Here is a 20,420-nt window from a genome sequence, read left to right as displayed (position 1 = left end):
CTCCAAAATCAATATTAATCACAGCCATAACTCACTTGCTCTGGGTGGACTCATTGGTTGTTAATAGTTTTCATAATTACTATACCTTATCTGATCAAATATACGCTTCTGCCTTCTCGCCTGTTATTGGAATGACATTGATGGAGAAAAGTCTGGAAATAACTTCGAACTCTAAATTATGTATAGTAAACTGGCATGTGCACACTGCTACTCCGAAAAAGATGTAGGGGCTTATAACTACAGGGGATTACTGTATAGAGGACATACTCAGGAATTCAATAGCATCTTTCAGGGTGTCGAAGTGGAAGCTATCAGGCGGCCTCCAAGGCACCCAAAATGGCTTCTACAAAAAGGATTATTACCATGACTTAAGCATGATGTGTTTCCCCTTGGACAGACTTGTGGTTTTAGGTTGTGGTAGTGGTGATAAACTTGGATATCGGGGTACCAGCAAGAGGGGGCCTTTATTTCATTTACCTCCCACAACCAAAGGCCCCGCGGGCCTCTCCAAAGGCAAAATAAATGGACATAAAAGATCCAGTGGTGCATCAGTGGCGGAGATGATAAGACGTGTTCAGAGAGAACGGAAACGGGTTGGAGGGATAATAAAGTGATTGGCAGCAGGGGTGAGACAGTTGATCTGTCTCCTCATGGCTGGGCTCTTATCTACTGTGCCATAGGTTCAGGCCTTCACACGCAGGAGGCATCCACTGCCACACAGAGGCAATGATTACTTCCAGAGAGGAACCATGTTAGAGAGATTTGGACAGGGTGACGAAAAACTGTCCGAGGAACAGCAACATGAGAGTAGACCTGAGGGGCAGCGTGGGGAAATCTGTTCTGGTAAACTATCATCTGTCAAGATGAGAGTTTTCAGTTGGGAAAAACACAGAGACGATGTGTTTTTGTGTACAACTTAGTGTTTGGTGTGACTTCTGAGTAAAAAAGGGCAGAGCATTTTGACTCTGGAGAGAAGAGGGGGAGAAAAAAAATCGGTAATAAGAAAAACTGCCAGCAGCACAAAATGGCTGTCGTAATCCGGTTATCCCCAGGCTCTAAAGATACTGGTCCTCTCCTTAGGAGTCTATCTTTTCTTCTTATGTCAAAACTGTCCTCCATGCACTCAGGTGGATTAAGGAGTCACACTGTAGAAAGAAATTGACAGGTAAAGAAAGACCTGGGGGTGAAAAGGGAATGAAAGACGACACAGAGAGCGCTCGGCCCGGGGAAGTGTGCCAACATCTGTCAAGAAAAGAATCTATCAAGCCAACTCCATGCTGGAGGAAAAACATGCTGATGTTTTTTTCTTAATTTACTGTATTGATTGAGTGAATAATTACTGGCAGAGATGATTACGTATCTTATGAAATGTATTTTCTTTCTTTCTCTGAAAGTCTGAAGTGTATTGTTTACTGATGCGGATGCATTATCTGACTCAGGTTATATTGGGTTTAATGGCAGCTCCTCATGAGAGTCCAATAATTCTATTAGAGTAAATTGCATTCTGGATAGATTAAATATGCATATTATCTACCTTTGTTGAAAATGACAAAAGGCTCTTCTCCACATTGCGAGCGTAGAAGGAGAAGCTGCTGCAGGACATGCTGTTATGGACATCACCTGGGAGATTCTTTTTCTTTTTTCAGACACAAATGCTAAAAATGATCTAGTTCCAGCTTCTTAATCAAGAGGATTTTCTATTTTTTCTTAGTTTTATGTGATAGTGAAGTCTATATCTATGGATTTGGACCGCTAGTTAAAAAAGAAGCAATATGAGGATGTCACCTTGGGCTTTTTGGGGAATTTTGATGGGTATTTGTCTCCATTTTCTGACTTTTTATAGACCATACAAATAATCAATTCATTGAAACAATAATCAATTGATTCCTTGACATTAAGTGTAATTGTTAGTTGCAGTCCTATATCATTGTAAACAGGATCATTTTTCTTACAAGCAGACATGATGAGATGAAGGTCCCTATGTGGACATGTGTCTTTGTTGTGATTTGCTGCACATCAGCATAAATCTCAGCATGATTTTTTTGAAAATGTTCTCAGTATGAAAACACACTTTTATTTCATGAAAATCAATTTTGAATGGAATGATTTAAAAAAAGTGCACACTTGAAATATATTACTTCTATAGAGTGAACTGGTGAATGGGTTTTCTCGTCTGATTATGGGGAAAGTTCAGATGCACTCTTATTTCAAATTTTGTCATTTCAGCTCCAAATAAATACACTGAAAGCCCAAAACTACATTGAAGTCTAACAAGAGTTCCTGACACTTCTGAGCAGCCCATTAGGAAACATTTCAGGGGGAAAATCCCCAAGATTTTCAGTGCTCTGGGGGGATTTCACTAAATCGCGTGCTTATTCTCATGAGACTTAGGAAAAGCAAAGCGGTTTTAATAGCTTTCCCCCTGACACATTGATGGGGGAATATGCTTTGGCTCTGTAGATATCTTCAATCCTGAGAGGTTAAGAGAGAGGGTGAGAGAGAGAGAGAGATCCGCTGCCTGCCAGTACACTTTTCATAAGGCCCCATCTGAACTAAATTAATACACTTCCTCTAACATGTGAGGATAAACCTGAGGGCCACATTACTGTGGCAGCCCCTATCAGCCCGCTTGTAATACAACCGAGTCAGCAGTCAATGAGATACATTTGCAACCAGGCATTTGTCAGCAACTCAGTGCCACAGAGGCAGGAGATTTAAAATGTCCTGCAGTAAATTAAGTCCTGCTTGAGAAGTGAAAGGTGCCGGCTAAGCAGGCGGCTGCTTTACTTTAAATGACAGACTGGTTAAGGGGGTGATGATGGTGTGGTGATGGAGGGAGGAGGAAACTGAACCAGGGCTAGAAGCATTTTTTTTTCCTGCTTAGAGTGCCAATGAATGTAGAAAAATGTAAATATGTTAGCCTTCAGAGACTGAAATAGTTATCGCTAAACCCAGGATTAAACCTGATATGTATATACATGATCATCTACACATTACAACTAACAGAATTCTGCACCGAGGAATATTAAACTGTACACTGCCTTTAGCAGACACTAACGTGATCTGACTCAGAATCCGTGATAGCTCTGAAGGGCAAATCTGAAGCTTAGTAGAGAATGGGCCAATTTGTAGTAGATGTTTGGATTTATTATCTAGTTAAAAGATACTACCTGAGGTTTATAACCCCGCCGATAGGAAGCAGAGGAACTCAGCTCTCGCCCTGACCACTGGAGAGAAGGGATTTGTTGTGAGAAATAGAAAAATAGGATGCATAGAACCTAAAATAATTATACTTTAATGATGAAATATGGGTGATGGGTTATCAACATTTCAAATATCATTTAAGTGTTTATTAGTTACAAGGTCCCTTGTGTCGTCTTTGGGTCAAATTTGACTAGTTTTCAAAGTTTTATATCACAAATATGGGTTTCTTTGAACCAAAATGTCCAAATATAATATGGATGCAAGGATGGGTGTTGTATGGAAACCTTACAATGTTCTTTGCAGGTAAAATGAATGACACATTCATTGAATTTTGGGTGTTTAAATTATTTTTAAACATTTTTAAACATTTTTAAACATAATCCTGACTAAACTTTGACATGAACCAGTCTGTGATCCACTCAACATCCTTTGACCTTAACCTTTTGAACTCAAAAATGAGGTATGTCAATTAGGTTTATTGACTATGAATTTAAAACAAAACGTGTTAAAAAATGGGACAAAAATGTTTTCAAAATGTGTCAAAACCACGAAAAAGAGCCACAAATGCGGAAAACAGCACCAACAATTCAATTTTACTTTTGACCTGGATGGACAACATTTTTTGGGGTGAGGGGAAGACAACACAAGGGTTAGTGAAGCAGAAACCTCTTTATATTGGCTTTTTAACCAAAAATGCTTTGATGTCGAAAATGGCCATTGCGATTGCAATAAAATAAAAGCAGAATATAATGTCTATTTACAGCCTTCTATTCACCAATTTTTGTCGGCAGGTTTCTTGCAGTTGATTTTATATTGTAGTTTGGAAGAAATGAAAGGAAACGTGTCAGACGAGAAAGAGGAAACAACACGAGACGTGAAAAGATCAAAAACACTGGTATGGACCTTACTGTTATCTCTCTTGGTTTGGTCTTGGAATGGGATTACAGTATCCATTTGAAAGATTTGAATTATCAGCAACATCTCTTCCCGGCCTGTTAATACGGCAATGAGTTTCTCTTCTACTATACAGGTGGAAGAGAAACTCATTGCTGCATTAACAGGGCGGGTACAGGGAAAGTAACAATATTCAGAAATGTACACACTTCATAGCATGAAGTCACTCTGCAAATGATAGAGCATAGCAGAAACTAAGAGGCTTATGGAAATAATGGAAATAGTGTAGCTCCTGTGGCGATGATATGCTTGCTGTAAAAGAAAGGCAGTAGAGTAGTATTTACTGGAATATCTCCTGGACTCGTGTTGAGCAGAGGAGTGGCTGTCCTGAGCCAGCCTGGAGGGAGGGGGGCACAGATGCTGTCACCACAGCAAGCTCAGATAAGCCCCCACTGGGGGAAGACAGAAAGGCATTAAGTGAGCATATCTTTTAAAAGTCTGATGCTCCTCCTGAGTCACCAGGCTGAGAATGTGCAAAGAATAATCATAGGCAGTTGATTTAGACCTGAACATTTGGCTGTGTTCATTCGTAGGCATGTTTTTCAGCTCTTGGAAATCTGATGGTAAGTTTTCCCTAACACATGGGATGTGCAGTTTAAACAGAGGGGAGCTGTTAGAAGCCTCTGACCCACAGAACTACTGTGTGCATGCACTACCTTCCTTTTCTGTAGGGTAAACCTACACTATATATCTGTGGTTTGAACACGTAGGCAGCCATACTTGAGCTAAAATGTTATCTTAATAAGACTAAAGTATCAATTTGATGTAGATAAGTAGGGACCTTGTGCAGAAAATAACACTAATAGCTAATATATAATTACATTAACAAAGATATAATAAACAGAAACCCCTAACTGTAGTACCGGCAAAGCCCACTAGAGACCAGTATAAGAATGCTCTCCAGAGTCTAGATCATGCATAACAGAGCCATGTCTTCCTTAGGTCTATTTTTGCAACAAACATTTTTTGATTGATTGATTTGCTTATTTGAGTGTCCTGCACTAGATCGTGCCCAGCCCAAATGGGCTCACGATACACTGGACAGCAACCAGGATGCCTTAGCTTCCAGGCATTTTCTATAAATCCTGCAAATGAGCCAACTACACATATATCTCCAGACAACCAAAATGAATAGGGTTCCTAGACGGTATGAAAATATATATATATAATTTTTTTTGTGTGCATGGGGCAATGAAATTCATCATCAACAATACCATGATCCCGAAAAACCCACTGCTCTTCAGGAATGCTTTTGAATCTGTCAATAAAACTTACCTTAGCACGGGACCTCTGCACTATCTGCAAATAAAATGTTGTATAATATTTGTTCTGTGTGGTGAGTGAGCTTCTTCAAGTCAAACATAGTTTCTGAGCTTTTGTTTATTCCAGTTTTCATCCCTCCATTATTCCTTATGGCTCTTTAGTTTTTGTTTGACTACATCTTTGGTAGTTATTTCTGAAAAATAACATGTAAATCAGAAAGAGAAAACATACTGTATATTTGTACACGTACGGTAAGAGTGCAAACAATTATTTCCTACAGGGGAGAAAACAAGTTCATGGCAAAAGTTGGGCTCGTCCGGGATTTGAACCCGGGACCTCTCGCACCCAAAGCGAGAATCATACCCCTAGACCAACGAGCCACACTAGTTTCGTTAGTCTATACCGTAAAAGAACATAGGCCTACGAACTATTTTTGGTGAGGAAAATGAATAAGTTATTTAACGTTGGCCAAAATATATTATGTCGGTTATTTACGTTACATTGCACGTTCAAATTAGTAACACAAACTCTGCTGAGTTTACCTATTATTAATTGTCAAAGGGGTTCCACTTAACGTTCGGTAGGCTATTTGAACTTCACACTCTTTGAGTGAGGCTTTATCACCAATGCGTTTTATCAATTTTTAGCCCCATAGCCTAATGTTTAGTTGAAAAAAGATTTATTTAAAATCATTGTGTGGTGGTAAAAATATTACTCTCCGAGTCAAGAGGGAGCATTAGCACCATCTTTTGATCAGCTAACGTTACCACTAATGCAAGTTCAAAAGTCCTCAGATGAATTATTGGAAGAGCACCTAGGCAATTTTCCTGCGTCATTGTATTTAGGGTTAACGTACAGTTATAATCTACTAAAACAACTTTTATAATAGATTACGCTAGGCTATGGGCATATTCATATTCAATCAATTTTAATACAGATGTATGACAAGATAATGCAATGTAGGCCTAAGAGGTTTGCAAGTGGCGATGAACCAACAGATAATTATCAAAAAATCTACAGCTCTTCTTTAATCAAGTTTTTTAACAATAGGCTTACATTGAACCCCAACTATACTACAGTAGACACTAGCCCAATATAGGTGGCGTAGTCAGATGTCATAAACATTAGGGGCTTAGCCCAAACCTATGAGGGAAACAGATGTTCTGGAGGAAACAAAGCTGGGATCCTTGAGGGGAGGACAACTGTTGAGACTACTCTCTTCCAGCTGTATGTCTGTTTTTTTCTCACTATAAAGGGTTCTTGGAACTGTGTGCAACTTTGAGACAAAGTCACCCATATTTATCAACATACTTGGCTCATAGCTGTGATTGAGCTTGGTAAAGTTGGTTTTATATTGGACGTTGGATATATATTTTTCCAAAAACTCCATCCTATGATTTATATGTATTTCTTTATGTAAATAAATGCTAATAAATCTATTATGTGGCTTGACCTGTTGTCCTTAACATGTCAAAATATTTTTCATTCATATCAAAATAAACGATGAATGTATTTCTAGCTAGCTAGCTAGCTAGCAAGGTTAGCAAGGTTAGCCTTATTGTTGGTTGGAGGTGCAAGAACTTGCAAATAAAACTCAATATCTTGCAAAACAAAGTCAAGATCTCGCAAAACAAAGTCAAGATCTTGCATGTTTATTCATTTTCATTTTTTTTCCAATTTGTTTTCTGCATAATAGATTTATAGCATTTTAGTTTTACATAAAAACATTATTAAAAAGTCAAAGGATGTTTTTTTGAATAAATAAGCTTTGTGCAATGTGCAAGATAGTTATCTGAGTTCAACAAAAGTGTTTTGACATAAATGGGTTAAAAGGTCAAGCCGTATAATAGAGTTGTAGCATTTATTTACACAAAACAATAACTTATAAAAATCATAGGATGGAGTTTTTGAAAAAATATGTTTTTTGCAATGTGTAAGACAGTTAGCCTTTTGTGATTGGAAGGGGGGGAGGGTACACAGGGATGGACACAGAAAGTGAAAGTTGGATGTAGTCAGACCTGAGTCAGACTGCCAGACTCCATTTTACACTACAACAATCTGCCTGAGGCATGGCTGAGTGTTGATACTCTCATGATGTTTTTCAGATGAATTGTTTAGTTTGTTAGGTCTGCATATCATTAAATTACCTTAGAAATGTTAATATTTGGCCTGGAACATTTCCTACAAAAGAAGGATGTGTTTGCCTTTATTAGCCGACTGACCAGCAAGGTACAGGACCACCAATCAGACCAACCAATCAGACCACCAATACAGGACCGGGACCGGGACCGGGCTATTATAAAAATCCCAAAATTGCCTGAAGGACAAGTAGCACAGATGGAGAGAGATATTACCAAAGGAGAAGTGAGAGATGCAATGCAGGAAAATCACAGGGGCTAGACGGGCTACCAGTTGAATATTAAAAGAAATATGTTGACTTTTTGGCACCCATACTGACCAAAGTATATAAAGAGTCATTTGATGTGGGGCAACTACCAGAGATGTTTAATGAGGCTTTAATTACGGTGATCCTTAGTAATAGTTTAATTGATGGCAACATTCTTACTAAGGGGCTTGCCACAATAAAAGAAAGATCTATGCCATATGTAGTGCATGCAGATGAAGTGGGTTTTGTTAAAGGGCGCTGTTCATCAGATAATGTTAGGTGGTTATTAGGGATGAGCGAGTACAGCATTATCTGTATCTGTATCCGGATCCGTACTCGGACTGGGCGGGGCCTAACCCGGAAGTGTTCAGATTTAAACCGGAAGTGGGTCGGGCTCTCTTGAAATGTGCTGGGCTTTAACCGGTATGTTATTTAAGCATGCAATTGACATGAGTTGATCAAAAATTGTAATATTTATTGCTGATTTGAAAACTATTTACATGACAGCATCAAGCTTCAGATCAATGGTGTTGTCATGGTAACAAACATACTATATACAGAACGTTTTACAACACTGAATACAACACATGCAATTGCAATTATGAAATAAAATGTAATGAACAAGAGTTTTCATACTCAAGATAACTTTTTTTTTTAAACTTTTTATTTTTTTATGATCAGTGTGATTTTTTTTTTTTCGTTCTTTTTTTTTTAAGGAAATTGGTTGGGAAAAAGGTTACCAAAATCTCCACTGTTCCGTCTCTTGGGAGATAGCACACTTTTGCCACAGGGAATTAACAAAGGTCAGCATGCGCTAATAACCACAGGCCACATCACTGCGGCAAGGCTGATATTGAGGGAGTGGAAGAGCCCATACACCCCGGGGCTTACAGACTGGACTCCACTGATGAGGGAGACTGCATCCTACGAATATTTGATTGCCAGCAGTGACAATGCTAAAGGGAAGTTCCATTTAGTGTGGGACTATTTTTTTTCATATATTAAGGGCTTGATACATTAATTGCAGTTGATATAATCCCAAACAATATAGTAGTTCAAGTGGTGTCCTTTACGTTTAGTTTTTACTGCTCTTTTGGGATTTTCTTTTTGTTTTGTTGTACATTTTTGTAAATTGTTTTTTTTGTAAAAAAATAAATAAACACGTTAATGACAAAGGAAAAATCTATTAACTAGAAAATGCACTTTTTGATTAAACTAACAAATAAACTGTAATATATAATATGTAATAATTTTGTGTGTGTGTGTGTGTGTGTGTGTGTGTGTGTGTCTGTCTGTCAAATGTTAGTGGTTTACTGTACCTCTCGGACTTGAGAAGATGAGTGAATTAGAAGAAGAGGAGGACAAATCAAAGTCTCAAGTCTCCAGCTTTTCCTCTATTAAGAGTGACTGGTCTAAAGATGAACCTCCATTCTTCAGTATTCAACCGTTACCATCAAACACAAAGTATGAGGGTGTTTCTATTGCAAACCGACCTTAACATGATTCAGTTCCTAATGTCTGATTTACACTGTTCTTTTATAATTGCATAAGCTCAGTGGAGTACAGTAAAGAAAGGTTGTAGAGTACATAGACAGTTAAAGAAGAGTAGAGTACAGTACAGTAAAGAACGGCAGTAGAGGACAATTCAATAAAATTTTATTAATAGTGTCAAATCATAACAGAAGTTATCTCAGGACAGACTGAGGCAAAAAAGTTCTTACATTTTGTTATATGTGGGTGTTAAAGGATATTTCCTGATCAAAGATAACTCTGAGATTCCTCACAGTGGTACTGAAGGCCAGAGCAACCTCTCCCCAAAGAGATATATCTTTAGATAATGACATTCAGATATATCTGGGGCCATGTACAACAACTTCAGAGTTTAGCACCAGGAAATGTTATGTCATCCATGCTTGTATGTTTTTAATGCTTGAAGTTTAACTAACTGATTGGTTTCAACTTGCTTGAGCTATAGCTATATATAGGTATCATCTGCATAGCAGTGACAGTTTTTAGTGCTTCCTAATAATATTGCTTAGAGGAGGGCATATACAGTTTAAAGTGAATAGAATTGGTCCAAGCACAAAGCCTTGAGGAACTCCATGGCTAACTTTAGCGTTCATGGAGGATCCATCGTTAATATGAAGAAACTAAGATTGATATGATGAATAGGATTTAAACCAGCTTAGTGCGGTTCCTGTAATACCAGTTATATGTTCCAGTCTTTGTAAAAGGATGCCATAGTCAATAGTGTTGAATGCAGCACAAAGCCCTGGTAAAACACGAAAAGAGACAAGTTCTTTGTCTAAAGCAATTAGAAGGCCATTTTGAATTTTCACTAGTGCAGTCTGTGTTATGATGCACTCCTATGTCCTGACTGAAAATCCTAAAATAAACTATTGTTATGTAGAAAGTTACACAACTTATTAGCATGTCCCAAAAATGTGCAGATTCAGAAATAAACAAAACTATTTGTTGTTATTAAGTCATGTTCATGTGACAGGTTAATGTAACCTGGATTCTTTATAAATATTATGATATGTGTAAAATATTTGTTGTTTCCACAGACAGAGATCAGAGTCTCCAGTACCCAGCTGTCTATCTGTAAAAAGTGACTGGTCCAAGGGCAAAATCTTAAACTTCAGTAATTAACCTGGACCCTCAAACACAAAGTAAGAGACAGTTTCTACAGTAAACTAACCGGAATAGGATTAAGGTCCTAATGTTGTCTGATAATCTACCGTGTTTTTTTTATAATTACAAGAGTGCAGTGTAGTACAGTAAGGAAACACGGTAGAGTACAGTTAAGAACTCTCGCTGAGCTTATTGGGATCATTAATGATAGTGAAATATCTATATTAAAATTATTTTCACACAACACGTGGAGGACTTTGTATCAGGTTTGGTAAATCAGCCTCAAACATGTAAATGTAGAAACTTGTGACTCACATATAAATTTTGATGCTGGCTGGCGCAGAACAGACAGAAACTACTAAGCATGACTCTAAAACAGCAAGTTAAACACAAGTCCAAAAACAGGCAGATGAAGAAATTCACACAACTATTTGTTTTTTTATCAAATCATGTGACATTTTAAGGTTATCTCTTGTTTCCACAGATCAGAGTTTCCAGCACCCAGCTGTCTGTCTGTGTAGACTGACTGGTCCAAGAGCAAAATCTTAAACTTCAGTAATGAACCTGGACCCTCAAACACAAAGTAAGAGACATTTTCTACTGTAAACTAACCTGAATAGGATTAAGGTCCTAATGTTGTCTGATAGTCTTTACTGTTCTTTTATAATTACACAAGAGGAACAGAGTACAGTAAAGGAACACAGTCCATTCATTCATCATCATTTCAAAATTCCCATTCCAAGCCACATTTACCAGCTCTGATTGGGGCCTCCCAAAGCATTCTCAGGCCAGGGTGGAGATTTAATCTCTCCACATAGTCCTGGGTCTTCCCTGAGGCCTCCTCCTAGTTGGACGTGTTTGCCAGGGGGCATCCTTACTGTATGCCTGAACCACCTCAGCTGGCTCCTTTCGAGATAAAAGAGCAGCAGCTCTATTCCGAGTAACTCACGGATGATTGAGCTTCTCACCCTATCTCTAGGGAGAAGCCAGACACTCTCTTAAAAAAAATACATTTTGGTCACGTGTACTCAAGACCTAGTTTCTTGGTCATGACCCAGTCTTCCTGACAATAGGTGTGGGTAGTGGGTAAAGATTAGAATGAGAGCTTTGACAGCCGGCTCATCTTTTCCTCACAATGGTTCAGTAAAGCGAATGCAATACCGCCCCCGTTGCTCTGATTCCCCGGCTAATCTTCCGCTCTGTTGTTCCCTCACTTGGACGGTTTCCTGCCGAGAATGTTGGCCCCAGACTTGAAGGTGCTGATCATCATCTCAGCTGCAAACCTACCCCATCTGTTTGTCATTGAGAGTTTTTCCGTTTTACCTGTTTCTCCTTTTGTGAAAACATTTTGTGGAAGCCTCAAGAACCTGCTCTCATCCAAGTCACTCATACATATGCAAGTCACTGACTTCCAGTCCTATGACAACATCAGAATGAACTGGCCCTTTTTGTCCCACAATGCTGAGTAAGATGTTGTTTTTTCTTACTGTAACTTTTAGGTCCTGCATTAGTTCTTCTGTAACGCATATGTCTCAACTGTTTGGTTCCCCTTCACAGACTCTACCTTAACTGGAACAATTGAAAGAACACACTCTGCCTCACCAGCCCCAGTAAATCCACAAGTTTCAGGATCAGAAATGAGTACGTTGTCATCTGATATCTTGCTGTTTTTGCTTGCACCAGCTGTGCATGGGACTTTCTTGTTGGCTATGTGCAGGATAGTGGGGTGCTTTAGCAAGCATATTTGACAGGTAAGCTTCTTCGGACAACCTCTGCTCAAGTGTCCTTGTGACAAACTTCCGAAGCACAAGCCCTTTGACTTTATGAAGTCCAGCTTTTCTTTGTGAGACTTCTGTTTCATAAGCTTTTTTTCCTTGTCCCTTTTGACTGGATTTGGAACACTTTAAAGACCTGTAGCAAAATAGTTCTTCTTCTTGAATTTTGAACATCTAATGTTCCCTCTTGATACGATGCCTTGAGTAACTGGGCTCTTGGATGTTTCCAAACAACGATTGAGAAAATAATTTTGCCTGCTTGTCCGCAAAGTAGACAAGATCTGTAAATGTAGCACTCCTGCCGTTCTTTTCCTGTGTTTCCCAAGCAACTCCCCCCCACCACTTCTTATCTTGAAAGGAAGCATTATGATAATAGCATGCACGCTAGTAGGGGTTAACCCTCTATCAATTCCACACTATTGACTGTAAGTAAATAAGAAACACAGACAATTTATCAAGGGCTTCACCATCCTAATTTCATTGTCTTTTTAATGTATGCTGAGGCAATATTTTAGTCATTCTCAATGTATTTGTTGCATGTGCTGGCAACTGTGAACAAGTGCTTTAGGCAGGCGGCTAGTAAACTTATTAAAAAGAAATAAAGCCTGTCCTTAATGCTTTAGTTGTATCATCAACTAACTTGCCCACATCCTGCGGGATTATGTTGCAGAGATCTGACAACCCTTTCGGGGCTATGCAGAACACTGGACCTTGTTCCTTTTTCATCCTCAGCATGTATTGCGTCATCCAGATAAGCATTCATTCCCTCACTAGGTCCAGCAGGTGAATGGCGAGCCGACTCATGCACATTTAACACCTGATGATTTGCATCTAGGGGTGCAATAACAGTTTAAGATTTAAACCGCTTCTTCTGGGCAGCAAGGTTGATCAGTTGATAGAGAGACCGTCCATATACAGAGGTTTACTTCTCGATGCAGCGGGTTTGACTCCGACCTGTGTCCCTTTTCTCTCCCCTTTCATATCTTCATCTGTCCTATCAAAAATAAAGGCTGAAAATGCCCTAAACCGCTTATTCTTTGCCATAGAGCCTCTTCTCTCTCAATGTTCTGTTTCTGGTTTAATGCCTCAGCACGTGCCAACAGCGCTCCCCGCTCCGCTTCTACTTTAAGCCTAACCATTGAGGGGGGTAGAAGATGCTAGAGAACTAGCTTGACTTGGTTTCTTATAACCACGTGTGGCTCTGACCACAGAGATGCTGTCTGGAGGACGAAGATCTGCATCAAGCATATTTGCTTAATCAGCCTGGTGCTGGATCTTTTCTAACCACTGTGTTACATATGCACATTTGCGTGGACCGCCATCCTGCTGATAACCCTGACACCCCTGGTAGGTTTGAGGGCCTGTACCTCACTGCTTGCAACTTTACTTCTGTTTTTGGAAAAGAGCTGCAAGCAACTTGTAGGCTGTGGGTTGCTCAACTCTAATGTAATATGTTATAAAGAATGTGTTCATCTTCAAAAAGAGAAGAAGAGGACTCATGTTTCGGTAGAGGAGCAGATGTCCTGCTGTGCTTTGTGTCGGGACGTTCTGAAGCATTTAGTCTCTTCCAGCTGTGGACACTTGTTCTGCACACTAGCATCACCTCATAGTGGGACCAGTCTGCTTCATCAGGTGGACCACCAGTGTGGAAAAAGATCCAGAACAAGTAAGAGTGTACATCTACAATGCAATTTCAATTCAATTCCATTCAATTTTATTTATAGTATCAATTCATAACAAGAGTTATCTCAAGACACTTTACAGATAGAGTAGGTCTAGAACATACTCCAGAATTTACAAGGACCCAACAGTTCTAGTAGTTTCCTCCAGAGCAAGCAACAGTGCGACAGTGGCAAGGAAAAACTCCCCTTTTGGGAAGAAACCTTGGACAGAACCAGGCTCTTGGTTGGGGTTAAAATGAAGAGTGGGAAAAACAGTGCCAAAAAAATAGTAGTTTGTAGTAGTTCTTTGTAGTAGTTTGTGGCATAACAGGGCACTGTGCGGCATTACAAGGCCCAGCAGGACGTAGCTGGGCACCGCAGATCGTGGCAGGATGTAACATGGCATCGCAGAACGTGTAGCGGGACCATGGCGACAGCTGCAACCATGATTCTGGAGCCTCCCTGAGCCGAGGAAACGGAAATGCTGGGGGAAAAAGAACACAAGGACTTCGGGGAATGACTCCCCGGAACTAGGTTAGTAACAAGCATTTCTGGGACATGGATGCTCACAAAATGGGAAGATAGAAAGATAGAGGAGAAAGGAGCTCAGTGTGTCAAATGAAGTCCCCCAGCTGTCTAAAACTATTACAGCATAACTTAGAGAGACAGGGTAAAGAGAGGAGCATGGTCGGGCTAGAACTCTCCCCAACCGGATCGGGCTGTTTGCCCTGCCTCCCTCTAGTTTTATTATATTATTGATTATATGATAGATAAATCTGACAACTATGACGAGAAGTAGGTGGGCCGGGTTAGGCGGACGCTGCGACTCCAAACTCCCTAACTATGTTCAATTCAGTTCAATTTTAGAGGTGCTCAGTGCATCATGGGAAGTCCCCCAGCAGTCAAGGCCTTTAGCGGCGTAACTAATGGATGGTTCAGGACTTTCCTGAGCCAGCCCTAACTATAAGCTTTATCAAAAAGGAAAGTCTTAAGCCTGCTCTTAAATGTGGAGACGGTGTCTGACTCCTGAACCCAAACTGGAACCTGGTTCCAAAGGAGAGGAGCCTGATAGCTGAACGCTCTGGCTCCCATTCTACTTTTAGAGACTCTAGGAACCACAAGTAACCCTGCATTCTGGGAGCGCAGTGCTCTGGTGGGGTCTACAGTATCTACTGATGTCTTCATGTCTGATAAAAGATTACTATTGTTATGTTGTTCATCACAGACATTATGAAATTTATGGAATAAATCCTGAATATTCATAAACATATTCAACAGATTCTCAGAACGTTTTTTCTTTACAGCCACATTGTGTTGTCCCTGTCTCCAGATTGGGGTTTGCAAGAGGTTGTGGTTAAATATAAGATAAGTCAGAGGACGAGATGTGAAGAACTGATGACACAGGAAGGGAAACCCTCCTCAAAAGGATCTACACTGAGCTCTACATCACAAAAGAACAGAGTGAAGAGGTCAGTACCCAACATGAGGTTTGGAAGCTTGAGACAGCTTCCAAGAAAAAGACCCTTCGCAGCCCTCCAATCAACTGCCATGACATCTTTAAAGCTTTACCCAACCAACAGAAACACATCAGAGTCGTCCTGATGATTGGCGTTGCTGGTGTGGGAAAAACCTTCTTAGTGCAGAAGTTTAATCTGGAATGGGAAGAGAGTATGGAAAACCAAGATGTCAGGCTGGTGATTCCGCTTTCATTCAGGGAGCTGAACTTGGTCAGAGATGAGCAGCACAGTCTTCTTGAGCTGCTTCATGTTTTCAATCCAATATTACAGAAAGTCACCGCAGAACAGCTTGCTGGCTCTAAAGTTCTGTTCATCTTTGAGGGCCTGGATAAAAGCAGATTTTCACTGGATTTCCTCAACAATGAGGTTGTGTCTGATGTTAAACAGAAGTCATCAGTCAATGTTCTGTTGAGAAACCTCATCAAGGGGAAGCTGTTTCCCTTGGCTCTCGTCTGGATAACTTCCAGACCGGCTGTAGCCAATCAGATCCCTCCTCCATGTAGGAAATATCATGTTCTACCAAGAAGACCTGGATTGGTGTGGTCTTAATGTGACAGACTGTGTTGATTCATCCCTGGATGTTTTCCTGAAGAAAGCCATGGAAAAAGGTTTTTACAGTAAAATGGCTACCTGGACCTGTTTATCCGTTTCCTTCCGCTCTCTGGAGTCCAACCAGAGACTCTTAGGAGGCCTGCTGGGTCAGACAAACAACAGGCCAGAAATCCTCCAAAGAGCCATCAACAACCTGAAAAAGATGAAAACGTCTGAGATGTCTCCTGACAGAAGCATCAACATCTTCCACTGTGTGACCAAGATGAATGATCACTCAGTCCATCATGATCAAGTTGTATCAAGATCAGAGACGGAACTCTCTGAGATCCAATGCTCATGCTGCAGATGTCAGAGGATGTTCTGGATGAGTTGGACCTGCAGAAGTACAACACATCAGAGGAGGGACAACGTAGACTGATTCCAGCTGTGAGGAACTGCAGAAAGGCTCTGTAAGTTCAGATGTGATTAACTTGACAATGTAAGTCAGTGTAGATTAGTAGTTTCATTATTCCTAAAATATTCTTCCACTTCCAAACACAACAAAACACCAGAACCAGTGATGTGAAGAGCAAATATTTCTCAAAACTATTTCAACATTAATATATCATCATTTAAATGTAATTACAAACTTACTGACTGTCTACTCTCAGAGCCTCACTGCGAAATTGTGGCCTCTGCGCTAAAGTCCAACCCCTCCCATCTGAGGGAGCTGGACCTAAGTGACAACAACTACCTTGATGATTCAGTAGTGAAGCTGTCTTCTGGACTGGGGAGTCCAAATTGTAGACTGGAGACTCTATGGTCAGTTTCAAATCCTTGAATGAGGTTTTACATGCTTGGTTCAAACATTTTCAGGATTTGCCTGAGCACAAAGAAGTACAATTTTTTCAGAAATGTTTTGTCTTTCCAAAAAGCTTAACAAGAGGAATGAAAAGTAGGTAAAGTGAAGACAATTTTTTGACAGTTTTTGACTGTGCTTCTCTGGCTTTGTCTTTGAAGTCAAACCCCTTCCTATTTGAGAGAGCTGGACCTGAGAGACAACAACTATCTGCTGGGTTCAGGAGTGAAGCTGCTGTGTAATTTTCTGGAGAGTCCACACTGTAGACTAGAGACTCTGAGGTCAGACACTTTGTTTTACTTCTGTGCTTTCTGTGCTGTGAGATTATTGTGCAGTGAAAGTTGTGGTAAAACTAAACTGCAGACATAAGGCTATTATATCGACACAGTCTCTTAATGCTAAAGTCTGTTCTCAGACAGTCTCTTACTTACTTACTCTCTAACTTTTAGTTCCGTGACTTTGGAAGAGCAATGCTGGGCTACAGATTCAAAATATAAGAAAAATGTATAACACTCTAACTGTCTTGAACATTAGATTTTCATGTTATAGTCTCCATCATGTTATTCACAAAATTAATAATCATAAAAATACAAAAGGAAGTGTGGGGTGCCCTGCTGGAGCTAGTCCCCCTGCGACCCAATACCGATGAGCCGATGAAGATGGATGGATGGATGAATAAAAATACATAGATGAAAGGACAGGTAAAGTATTACCTGCAGGGAAACGACGGTGCCATCTGGGAAGTCGGATTGGTTTCTCTTCCCCTTTTTGCTTGACATGTGGGTTGAGCGCTCTACGTCATTATAAAAGAAGCAGAAGGTTGTCTTTATTATTATAGGAGCTCTATTTCACTCTTTGTATTTTACAGTTTTCAACCTGCAGTTGGGTTGGACGTTTCCATACTCTACATTTTTAGCCTACCTTCTAAAACGTCAGCTCTGAACAGATTATTAAACATTGAATACATTTCAGGTAGGAACATTTTCTTCTGAAGTTATATCATATATTCTTTATTCAGATTGAGAAACTGCTGTTTGACAGAGATCAGCTGTGCTTCTCTGGCCTCAGCGCTGAAGCTCATTCCCTTCCATCTGAGTAAGATGGACCTGAGTGAACACTTCAAGCTGCTGTGATTTTCTGGAGGGTCCAAACTGTTCACTTTAGACTTTGAGGTCAGTTCACTGACTGTTACTGTTATACAGTTGATGAAAATTTATGTACACACAAAACTTACATCCATAATTTTCCTTTTGTTTGATTTTATTGTTTCTTAGTCTGCAGTCACAAAAGACTTTGTAATTGAAATAAGTAAAAGAAATTGTAGAAAATGTGCACTGTTGTTAAAGTTAATGAATGTTTATAATTGTTGGTAAAATTTCACATTTGTATACAGAAGATCATCTAAACCAACATTTGTGAAGTGATAAAGTTTTCTTTCTGAGGGGGAAATATGTTTTTGGTTTCTGTTTATTTCAAAGTGTTTTCGCAACTAATAAAATGGAAGGCTGATCTTATGATGGTCCAGAATAACACAATGAAAAGGTCTCCACTCATTTTAGGGGAAAGCTAATTGATTAGGACATAGTAATGTTGAGCTACATATTTAAAACCTAAACATCATTTCTTTACTCAGATTGAGGTCATGCAGTTTGTCAGAGATCAGCTGTGCTTCTCTGGCCTCAGCTCTAAAGTCCCCATCTGAGAGAGCGTGACCTGAGTAACAACATGCTGCAGGATTTACACGTGAAGCTGCTCTCTGATCTTTGGGAGATTACACACCGTAGACCAGAGACTCTGAGGTATGTAACAAGGCCAACTCCGTGTTCATGCTGGTTCGGCAATATTGTAATAAACAAAGGGAGGTTATTGTGTTACTAACATTGTGGAACCTTCCGTTCTACCTCCTAGCATAACACATTTTAACTGTTGAGTGTTGAGTGTTTTTCCTTTTCTTCAGCTTGTGTTTCTTTTGTTTCATTCTTCCACAAACAAAAGAATGCGAGCTGACAAAGCAAAGCCAAGCAATATTTTACATCCACTTGCAACTTTTGAACAGACGTGGGATTTTACAGTAAAGTCAAAAAGTTAGTTTGTTTCTCTTTTAGAAGTCTTTTCTTTAGTCTTTTTGGATCTAGACTAATGAGTTATTTCCTCTGATGCAGGGTCAGAATATGAATGTTGGCAGTCGGTTGTATCTTTTGCACAGAAGATATGACATAAAGAATTAGATCAGTTGGCTCATGTCAAGACACTGAACCTGGCTAACTGAAATAACAAACAATCATTTTATTCTGGGTTCTTGCAATATAGGATTGTGGTTATCTCTACAGGATCTCTGACAACTTGATCACAGCTGAGAATCAGCAAGAACATGAGTATTGAAAGAATGTCCCCCATTCATCAAATTATTGTACGTTAAGATCTGACCTCAAAATCAGCTTTAACATTTAATTCATTTTTATTTCATTTTTTGTTTTGAGCTGTTTGGATAATATTCAATATTTCTGTCTGCTAATGTTCCTGACACCCCATTCGAGTTTCATTATTGTTCTTTCTTTCACTTCTCTATCAGATGACTCGGATGTTAAAATGGACGTGAATACAAACCTGCCAGAGGTGAGAAAGTAGCAGTTGTACAGTTGTGAACTTTATTTGTTGAGGTTCATTGAACTGGATTTCTGTTAAAATAACCCACTTTTTGCCTTTCTTAATTTTAGGCTTTGATGTCCTTCACACCTGAACACAACTGAGTCTTCATACAGGTAATACTATAAATTGACAAAACACTGTTCCAAATGTTGTCACAAGTCTTTTTCTGTTGTTGTGAGTGAGACAAAGCTTTTGGGGAAATATTTAAAACACACCCAATGGTTCACAAACTGCGACAGTTGCCCAAGGACATTGTGGATAGGAGGAGCTGGGGATCAAACTGCACCCCATCAATCTTCATTGATGTTTGTTGATGCCTTGACTAAGAGTATATTCACACCTGCATTTCAACTCCTGGTTTGGTACATTTGGGCATATGTGAACAAAGCAGTCACTAATCTAATGTAGGGCAAAACAAACGGGCCTAGAGAGGGCGGCCTCTGTTCTTACTCTGGAGCAATTTATGGGCAGTCATATCGCAAATGACTGATCCATCTGAAACAACCCACACATTGCCCGGTGGAGCGCTTTTTCACATTGGTACAACTAGATCTCAGGTAGCTCATGGAGCTAGCCAAAAGTTAGTAAACTATTACTATACTGATCAAGTTAAGCCGATGTGCCGTCTTAAGAATAATGGTTGTGCGAGTGTTAAGGTATGAGGCAACACCTCTTCTTGTGCAGATGAAGCACAGGATGTAATCAACACGGTCCAAAGAAACAGAGCTGAAGCCTGTTCCTGACACCCCATTCAAGTTTCATTATTGTTCTTTCTCTTTCACTTCTCTCCATCAGATGACTCGGATGTTGAAATGGACGCGGAAACAAACCACGTCCATTCGTTTACAAGAACAAAATTACCATGATAAGTCATGATAGCCAAGTCTTATCATGTGAGACTGATTGTAAAGCACATGTCAGTGTGCATGTTTGTTGACAAATTTTGATAATTGTGTCTATTAACAATACTGTCAATTTGTACTGTGG

General features: G+C 39.7%; 1 non-coding gene and 1 pseudogene across 1 annotated transcript; one reads left to right on the top strand and one right to left on the bottom strand.

Annotated features, from left to right (window-relative positions):
* Positions 1 to 5,729: 5,729 nt before the first annotated feature.
* trnap-ugg lies at positions 5,730 to 5,801 on the bottom strand. The gene has a single exon. It is a non-coding gene; the product is annotated as a tRNA-Pro (tRNA).
* Positions 5,802 to 13,514: 7,713 nt separating this feature from the next.
* LOC117954053 lies at positions 13,515 to 19,159 on the top strand (annotated as a pseudogene).
* Positions 19,160 to 20,420: the final 1,261 nt, after the last annotated feature.

The sequence above is a fragment of the Etheostoma cragini genome, chromosome 12, assembly GCF_013103735.1.
Source record: "Etheostoma cragini isolate CJK2018 chromosome 12, CSU_Ecrag_1.0, whole genome shotgun sequence".
Taxonomy (NCBI): domain Eukaryota; kingdom Metazoa; phylum Chordata; class Actinopteri; order Perciformes; family Percidae; genus Etheostoma; species Etheostoma cragini.
This window is presented reverse-complemented; position numbering and strand designations above follow the sequence as displayed.